This window comes from Erinaceus europaeus, assembly GCF_950295315.1.
Source record: "Erinaceus europaeus chromosome 6 unlocalized genomic scaffold, mEriEur2.1 SUPER_6_unloc_3, whole genome shotgun sequence".
In the NCBI taxonomy this organism is placed as follows: domain Eukaryota; kingdom Metazoa; phylum Chordata; class Mammalia; order Eulipotyphla; family Erinaceidae; genus Erinaceus; species Erinaceus europaeus.
This window is the reverse complement of record NW_026647136.1, coordinates 707,900-717,574: the sequence shown is the minus strand read 5'-3', so window position 1 is coordinate 717,574 and position 9,675 is coordinate 707,900. Positions and strand designations below refer to the sequence as shown.

Below are 9,675 nucleotides of genomic sequence, written 5' to 3'. Positions count from 1 at the left end.
TGATGTCTGAACTTAATCCACTGTGGGAGCCTGGACTTGTCGGTCCTCTAGCTACAGCCTGAGCCTTTCATGAACAGGAGGTGATGAACACCTTGCTGCTTTCAGAAATTCCAAAAGGGACCAGGGTGAATCTGGGATAACAGAGAGTACATGTTCCCCAGCATGAAGACTGAGTACAAATCCCTGGGCCCTTTACAAGGGGAAATGCGAGGATTTATGATATGTATACATTTTACTTTCTTGCATTCTGGTCTGGTAAGAGACACAGTGCACAGAGACAGAGTCCTGTGTGAGAGAGGCTCCAGAGACAAAGAGGAGGAGCCACTATCTACCTACAGCCACGGAAAAATAAACACCCTCCCTAGCAGTGAGTTGGGTCTGATTTCACAACAGGAAGTGTCCCCAAGTTGGACTGTGGGTGGGTCTTGGTCCCTGCCTGTACCACCCCCTCACCCCTACAGGTGGCTTTCAATGTCAGGAGCCACATCAGGATGGCAGTCATGGGCCCAGAGGGGATACTTGCAGAATGGCTGGGGTTCACCAGTGCTCCCTGCTGGTTCCTACTCAGTGTCTGGGCCTGAGGACACACTGACCTGAGTTCTCCTCAGAGGTCTGCTCCAGATGGCAGGGCTCTGCGATGATGGGGACAGAAGTGGAGTCTTGTGGTCTCCGGCTCAGCAGCTCAATAGTTGGCAGCTCACTCATTTCCTATCCACAGTCTTGTTGATGCCCTACAGCGAGAACAGTCAACATGCAGACTCAGGCTGAAGAATGGTACAAATCGGGCCAACTCACCTTAAGCTAGTGCCCACATGGTGCCTTAGGTCCTCCCACTGGGCCTCAGGATGGAGCCACTGTGTCTGTGGGAGGATCACTGCACTCAGCCAGGGAAACCCTACAGAAAGCAGGTGCCCAGGCATAGAAATTGCTGAGTCCATGGGAGCAGGCTTCCCAGGTTCCCTTGCTTAGAATGCAGACATCCCTTGGTACAGGGTGCAATAGGAACTTTATATTACGTGATATCTGGGGTGACATTGCACTGGGTTTGTCTTTCTTCCAGTAGAGGAGGGAGATAGATCAAAAATAACAACAAGAGGCTGGGAGGTGGGGCACCAGGCTGAGTGCACACATGACCATGTGCAAGGATCTGGGTTTGAGTCCAAGTTCCCAACATGCTTAGAGATGAAACACGCTGCAGGTGTCTATCATTCTCTATTCTCTTTTTTCCCCTCCAATATATCTTTATTCAATAAAATAGACAAAAAAAAAAGGAAAATGACTGACAGGACCAGTGAATTCATGGTGCCAGTAACCAGCTCCACTGAGTTACAGGATAGCAGAGAGAGAGGGAGAAAGATAAAGATAGGGAGAGGGAGAGGGAGAGAGAGAAAAGCAGCAACACAACACTGACAATTATTTCCATCATGTGATGAGGATTAAGCTTGAACCTGGATCTGGCACAGGAAAAGCAGGCAACTGTGCAGTACGAGGGCTCTTCTCCTGGGCCCATTAGTAACTTCTGATAGGATCCTGCCTGAGAACACTCCTGCTCATCCATGCCCAATACCATTGAGAGCTTTATATCTATGGCAGATTATTTGTCAGTTCTGACACTAAATGTGTCCTTCTTTAGAAAAGATTTGATTTACTATTTCTTGTGAATAAAGATAAGAGATATTGAGAGGAGAGATAGGGGGGTAGAGAGATAGACTGGAGCCTGTAGTTCTGTTTCACTATCCATCAAGGTTCCCTGTTGCAGGTGGGGGCTAGGGACTTGAACCTGGATGCTTGTGCACTGTAATCTGTGCGCTCTACCAGATATGCCACTGCCTGTAAACTTGCATTGCCCTTCTAAACTGTTCCTTTACAGAGATCTGTTAAGGAGTCAAACAAATGAAGGTAGGAACACTGATGGCTGCTGTGATTAAATAACTGCAACGCATTGTGTGGAATTGCTCTGCTCACTATACTGACACATGAGGTCAGTCTAAGAGACATTAAATGTTTCTTTTCTTTTATTATTTACTTAACTGCTATGTCTTGTGACCCACTATTCCAGAAGATCTTTTCTTTTGAATCCTTTAAAAAGAGACAAGGTGGCCGGGCGCTAGTGCAGCAGGTTAAGTGCACATGGTGTGAAGCTCTAGGACTGGCCTAAGGATCCCGGTTCGAGCCCCTGGCCCATAAGTGGAGAAGCGGGTCTGAAGGTGTATGTCTTTCTCTGCCCTCTCTCTCTTCCTCTCCTCACTAGATTTCTCTCTGTCCTGTCTAACAACAATGATAGCAATAACAAAAACTATTATAATAACAATAAAGAACAAGAGCAACAAAAGAGGAAAATAGCCTCTAGGAGCAGTGGATTCATAGTGCAGGGCACAGAGCCCCAGCAATAGCCCTGGAGGCAGAGAAATAGAGAGAGAGACAGAGGTTTTGAGATAAGAGATCCAGGCTCACTGCAAGCCTCCACTGATCATGGAGTCTCCCCTCTGTGCTGTTTGAGCTAATCTGATGTGCACCTAGGGTGTGAACCTGGGGCTTCCTACACAATAAAATGAACTTTGCTGTGGGAGCTCTGTGCCAGTCCTAGAGTGTCCTTCTCCTTGTCAGGGCTACAAAAGAACAGCAGGCACCTTGCTCTATGCTCCCATCCCACTGCTCCTCCCAGCCCATGAAGTCACCAAAGAGAGAACACAGGGGACTGAAAACTCAGAAGCCAAGTACAAAGCCAGAGCTGACACAGGGAGTAACTGTGCATAAAAACAGTGGCTAGTACTTCATGCTTAGGATTGCTTTCCCTTGCCCTTCCCAAATTAGAGAAAGACAGTTTGCTGTGGTGTGGATTTGAGTTTTAAAAATGTGGTACATTTCTTTTTCTTTTTTTTTCCTAAAATGTTTTCTTAAAGACATTTTAAATTATTTATTTATTTATTTCCTTTTTCTTGCCCTTGTTGTTTTTATTGTTGTAGTAGTTATTATTGTTGATGTTGTCATTGTTGGATAGGATAGAGAAATGGAGAGAGGAGGGGAAGACAGAGAGGGGGAGAGAAGGACAGACACCTGCAGACCTGCTTCACCACCTGTGAAGTGACTCCTTTGTAGGTGGGACGGTTCATTTCTTAATGAGAGAAAGAGAGAGAGTAGAGAAAGGAAGAGGAGGAGAAGGAAAGAAAGTTGCAGAACGTCATTCTGGATGGGTGCCCCGACCGATGGGCGGTGAACAGGGGCTAGGAACCTAAAAAACCTACAATGAAAGGGACACGAGACACGAAGAACGACAGCAAGACAGGTTTCTGATCAAGCTGCAAAATTTGATTGTGTTCACAGGCATTATAAGGCTTTAGGGAAGGAGAGGGAATGCTGGAGGAGGGGGAGGGGGAGCAAACTTCAAAGCAGAATGTTCCTTGCAACAAATGGCAGAAACCAAACTGTGTGTTGACTCACTTGATTACTGATAAATGGTTTACCTGAGGGAAAATGGCCTGCCCAGGGGGGAATTAACACTTGTCTCCAGGGATTCCATTGTCTCAAAGCTTATCATCTATTAAGCAGAGAAATGGCTCCTGGCAGATGGGCACTGAGGATGCTGCACTAAGCAGCTCACAGTCCTCTGACAGTGCTCTAGCTCGCAGTCTGGGAAATGGAGCTCATTTCTGAGGTATAGAGAGGAAAGTCTCTTTCCATTCTGATCTTCTTGAGAATTTAACTTGGACTGTAAATGCACATCACTAAGAGGGCTGGAAACTCAGTCTGAGAAACACCAAGTGCAGGCGTTCAGCACATGAACACCGGAGCCTGAACACTAGCCTCTCGCTATGTTCAAATGCTGAGGACATTTTGCCATGGAACCGGGGTTCAAGAAATACTTCTGTGTAGACTCAGAGGTGTGACCTCATTTGAAAGGAGTCTCAGAAATACAAGGGCCTTTTTTGTAAAGAAATATACTAGCAAGGGCAACCAAAAGGAATAAATAAATAAATAGACTAGCGGAATCCCATACTGAAAATAAAAAGTTGTGAGGAATAGAGAGTGTAATCTGTATTTCTTTAAACATCAAGAAAGAAAGACATGATTAGTGAAGTAAATGAATAAATCGATTAACGTTTTTTTTCTTTTCCTGTTTTTTTTTTTTTGCCTCCAGGGTTATTTATTCCTTGGGCTTAATAAGAATCCACATTTTCTGGCGGCCTATTTTTTAATTTTATTGGATAATACAGAAATTGCGAGTGGAGAGAGAGGGAGAAAGATGGACACAACTGCAGACCAGCTTCCACTATTGTGAAGCAACCCCCCTGAGGTGGGGAGTGGGATAAACCTTGATTCTTGCATAGGTCCTTGTGCTGACTACTATGTGTGCTTAACAGGGTACAGCGCCAGCCCCCTCAACATATATGTTTTTTAAATTTTTATTATCTTTATTTATTTATTGATGGGATAAAGACAGCCAAAAATTGAGAGGGAAAGGGGTGATATGCAGGAAGATACCTGCAGCACAGCTTCGCCACTCATGAAGCTTTCCCCCTGTAGGTGGGGAACAGGGGCTTGAACCTGAGTCCTTTAGCATTGTAACATGTGCTCTCAAATGGGTGTGCCACCACCCAGCCTCTCTCTCAAAACATTTTTTCAAGACAGCACTTCTTGGTGAAAAAAAAATAGAGAGAAGACTTCACCTCTCTGGCTAGCAACCATCAAGCATGGCTAGAGGTGCAGAGGTGCAGGTCTGAAGTGTTTTTTTTTTTTTTTTTCCTGAGAACATGTAGCCAAAAATGTGGAAAGGGGATGAAAAAGACACTGGGAACAGGTGAATTTGGGACAGGGGTATTGATGCCTTTACATTGTACAATGCCTGTTTTCTATTTTCATTATTTTAATTAAGTATTTTACCTAAAACAAATTACACTGTGATGACAAAATGAATAGAAAGACCCAACAACTATATTGTTCCCAAGATTTACAAATTGGTATATTCTTCAGTGTATTAAAGAAAACTTTTAGGAAGTCAGGTTTGACTTTTGTGCCACAGTAAGGGCTGGTCAGGATGGATGAAATGTGTGAAGACAATTAAGCTTAATACTAAACAGTAGCTATTGAGAGAGTTTTGAACTGCTATTTTAAATCTAACCATCCTAACTTAGAATATCTTGACACTTACCCATCAATGTGTCTGGAGTCTCATTTTCCTTAGAAGTCAGACACATCTAATGCTGTGCAGGAACCTTGAATTAAAAAAAAAAAAACTGGAGTTACAACCCACCTTTCACAAGATCTACTTGAAGAAAACTTGTTTTTAGCTTCCCTAAGGTTCACAAAGAATGAATCAACTAAAAATATAAATACTTTTAGCTCCACAGACTTCACTATGGTTGGAGAGTAAACATTGCTGATTTCAGTAACTCTTTAACTGAATGCATAAGAACAATATATGTTTAAAAGACTAATGTCAACACTTGTATTTCTTCTTGCAGTGTGACTGTTTCCTTGTAAATGAGAGATATATATTCTAGCAAATTCAGCTCTTTGCAAATCAAGTTTAAATATGGATCATAGTTTAAAATATTTTCTTGCAAGGAAATATATTGTATCCACATAGCAGTCAAAGTGCTCCTTATTGTAGGGGCGAGGAGTAAATGCCTTGAAAGTGTGAGCAACTTTCAAGAGTAGAGACCATGTCTCAAATGATCTAGAATTCATGTTAACTAGGCAAAAAACTGAGGTGGTAATTACTAGGCAGAGGGTCCCAGGACAGGCAGGGAGTAGGGATGAGGACATCTCCTTGGTTGGAGAGAGGGGAGAGAGTTTAGGGAATCATTCCAGCCAGATGGGTGCTGGGTATGCCGTCTCTGTTTCTCTGTCCTTGCCTTTGCCTCTGTCTCCATATATATAAAATCAGGCATCTCATAAAAAATATTTTAAAAGATAAATATACCTCTGAGCATGATCTAAAGAAATGTATTTCTGAAAAAACTGATCAAATTATTAATCTGAGTCTATATGAGAAATAGTCTCATTATTAGTAAGGTACACCAAAGTCATTAAAGGCAAATACTGGGGGGTGGTGGTACACAGTAGGTAAAACACATATGGCTCAAAGCACAAGGACTGGCATAAAGATCCCAGTTTGAGGCCCCAGAACCTCACCTGTTGTTGGTATGTTTCTAATTCTACTTCTAAAAACCTTTTCTGTTTCATTTGGTTTAAATACCCCCTGCTTAACACTGCATTCTATTTACATAACACTGTATTCTATTTACATAACCTCTGTTAACAAGCACCACCCTCCCTCCAGGGCATTGGTGGTTCAGTGGTAGAATTCTTGCCTACTCCGCCCCCTCTCCTTGTCATACCCTGATTTTCACCAGTCACTTTTCTCTCTACCCTCTGTATGTCACATCTTGTTTACACCCTACTTGTAAAGTATATAAAGACAACATTGTTCGTTTTAGTGAGTTGTGAGTTGGTAGTTGTGTTAGTTTAGCTTAGCTTGGTATAGATTGCGCTGCATCCTGCATGAATAAAGAGATACTGCATACAGCTCAACCATGAGTCCCTTGTCATCTGTTACCCGCCCATGAAGCCAGCCCGTTGAAAACAACAACCTGAGTATGTGGGAGGTCACTTCACAAACAGTGAAGCAGGTCTGCAGGTGTCTTTCTCTCCCCCTTTCTGCTTCCTGTCCTCTTTAAGATTCTCTTGTCTTATCCAACAACAACAGCTATAGCAATAACAACAACAACAACAACAAGGGCAATGAAATGTGAAAAACAGCTTCCAGGAGCAGTGGATTTGTAACAGATGACAAGGGACTCATGGTTGAGCTGTATGCAGTATCTCTTTATTCATGCAGGATGCAGCGCAATCTATACCAATGTGGCGCAAAATGCAAGGACCTGCTGAAGGATCCCAGTTCGAGCCCCCAGCTCCCTGCCTGTAGGGGAGTCGCTTCACAGGCGGTGAAGCAGATCTCCAGGTGTCTTTCCCCGTCTGTTCCCCTCCTCTGTTTCTCTCTGTCCTGTGTAACAATGACGACATCAATACTAATAACTACAACAACAATAAAAAAGGGCAACCAAAGGGAAAATATAAAAAAAATAAAAACAAATGGGAAAAGATACACTGAAATGCCCAGCAGCATATGGCTAGCGGGCATCTCTAGGGGATACTGACACATATTATGAGGCCAGTCACTGCAATGAAGATGTAACTGGGGCGATGCAGGGCCATCCCGCTGTACTGTGGTGCACTGCGGCACCCAGGCTACTACAGACCCGCACGGATGGGGGACACTGAGCTGCACCCAGGGCCAGCTTGGACGGGCACCGCAGTATCACCAGGGCCACGCGCATCTGCATGAACAGGGATTGCTGCCAGGTGGCTTCTTGCTGATACAAGGGGAGAAGTTCTGCTCATCCAACAGGGTTCCCAGGGCCTGGGAGTTCCTGGTAATGCCATGGAATCCCAACCAGGGGACTCGCCCATCAGCAAGGACACCTGTGAACAAGACACTGAGCTCTGGGAGGAGCAGAGGAGGAGGTTCCTGTCTGCTCAGTAGAGGCTTGGAGAGAATGGAGGACAGCTAAATATGGGGCCTGGGGCAGGTCCACTTCCTACTGAGGCTCAGTAGGACAGACAGGAGGGGACAGCAAACTCCTATTTAATACATCAGGGGATTCTCCTACATCATCATGGGAATATTTGTTTATAGATGAGTTGATACACGCATCCTGGTTTTCCTACCTGAGACCCAAGACTTCTAAAATGGAACCCAAATATAGTCCCTTACAAAGGCTTTCGGCAAGAACACTCTATTCCTTGATGGAACAGAGCCTTTGTGCAATCTTACAATAGTGACTCCAGAACACAGAGAGTCAGAAAAGGAGTCTCATCCCGAGGACTGTCAGGCTCAGCTGTATTGTTAATTACAGATAGACATGCCCTGGTGTAGACTCTGATTTTCTGTGACTGATGACAATAGATGGTCTATTTTATTTTTGCAGGGGCAGGGCAAATGGAGATGATTAAACAAGTTAATTTAATGCAACTTCATCCTTCATCATCTGTTAAGGCAAGATTCAAGTACAGTTTCCTCAGGTTTCAGTGAAGTAAGAATATTATTGACAACAACAACAAGAACAAAAAGCTGAACTATATGTTAATAAAGTAAGAGTCATCTTAATAAAAGGTATGTTATATGATTTTCATTCTTGGTGTAAGATCTTTTTTCTCAAGATAGAGACAGAAAAACAGAGGGGCGAAGAGACAGACAAATAGACAGACAGAGAGACAGAGAGAGAGATGGTGCCAAAGCTTTTTTCAACATGGGGGGTCTAGGCTTGAGGCTTTGTCATACAAAAGCAAGGTAGTGCTTTATCTAAGAGAGCCTTTTGCCCTTCCACTGATGCAAAAGCTTATCAAATCTTTTTTTTTTTTCTGTAGTAGGAATATTAGAAGCATAACATGGAATCATGGGGGAATATGAAGCTGTTGAATTAAAAACAAATAGTCCTGACAATAAACATCCAGTCAATATGTGAGAAGTAAGTCAGTGGAGTGAGGTCAGAGCCACATTCTAGCTGAGTCAAGGCCACTTCAGCCCAGGCTGTGCTCAGTCCATTTCACCCCCCCCCAATACTCTCTGTGTGCATGGGAGTTCCCCACTACAAGTATGGATTGACAGGCCTGGCAGTGCATCTGCTCCCAGGGTGGCCAGGATACTGGACACACACTGGGGTGGGGAAGGTGTCTTCCCAGGCCCTAAAGGTCCTGCTCTAATGACAGAACAATGCACCTACAGAGAAGCCCATGGAGGACAGGATCTGGGCATCTGGAATAAAAGCCACCTCTAGCCTGTGGACAACACGAGACCCAGGGAGTCATTTCATCTGGGAATCAAAGTCAGCACATAGCATCCAATGCTCATGTTCAAGCTGATAATTGTAGGGCCTGTAAATTATCTCTTAAATATCCATGTCACCCCTGGCAGAAAAAGGGTTGGCCACACTGACCTAGAGCAATTCCCAAAATAAAATACCTTTCTAGAAATGACTTGGGATGAGAATTGGGTCCCTGCCTGTAACCTTCCCTGAACCCCCGCACCCCCCACATGCGAATGGTCCTGTGTCATGATCCTGCTTCAGAAAGGGAGACATCCCAGAGGAGGCACTTTGGGAAGGCTGGGGCTCACCTCTCCCCTGCTGGCTCCTTCTCTACTGCCTGGCCTTGCAGACCTGCTGCCCTGGGGTCTCTGAAGTCATCTGCTCCAGATGGAAGGGTTCCTTAAGGGTGGGAAAAGACCATGAAATGGTGAGTCCAGATACAGTACCTGAGGGGATTCTGAATGATCCTTTTACATTTACCATTTTTTTCTAGGTTACCTCAGTAAATCATAAGGGACAGGGACCTGTGAAAACACCATTTGTAAGGATGACAATTAACTGAGGGAAACTGTTATTTGTTTATGCTGAGGAACTTTTTATTTTTCCCCCAAGGGCTGTTGCTGGGGCTTGGTGCCTGCACTATGAATCCATTGTTCCTAGAGGCCATTTTTCCCATTGTTGTAGTTGTTATAGTTGCTGTTGTTGGATAGGACATAGAGAAATCGAGAGAGGAGGGGAAGACAGAGGGGGAGAGAAAGAAAGACAGACACCTGCAGACCTGCTTCACTGCCTGTGAAGCGTGGCC

The 9,675-nt window shown here is 44.3% G+C and overlaps 1 long non-coding RNA gene across 1 annotated transcript; it reads right to left on the bottom strand.

Moving 5' to 3' along the window:
• Positions 1–602: 602 nt before the first annotated feature.
• Positions 603–9,197, bottom strand: LOC132536170 (uncharacterized). Its single transcript, XR_009547838.1, has 3 exons — positions 9,179–9,197; positions 5,150–5,213; positions 603–731 (listed from the first exon to the last, which is right to left on the bottom strand). It is a non-coding gene; the product is annotated as an uncharacterized LOC132536170 (long non-coding RNA).
• Between the last annotated feature and the right edge of the window lie 478 nt (positions 9,198–9,675).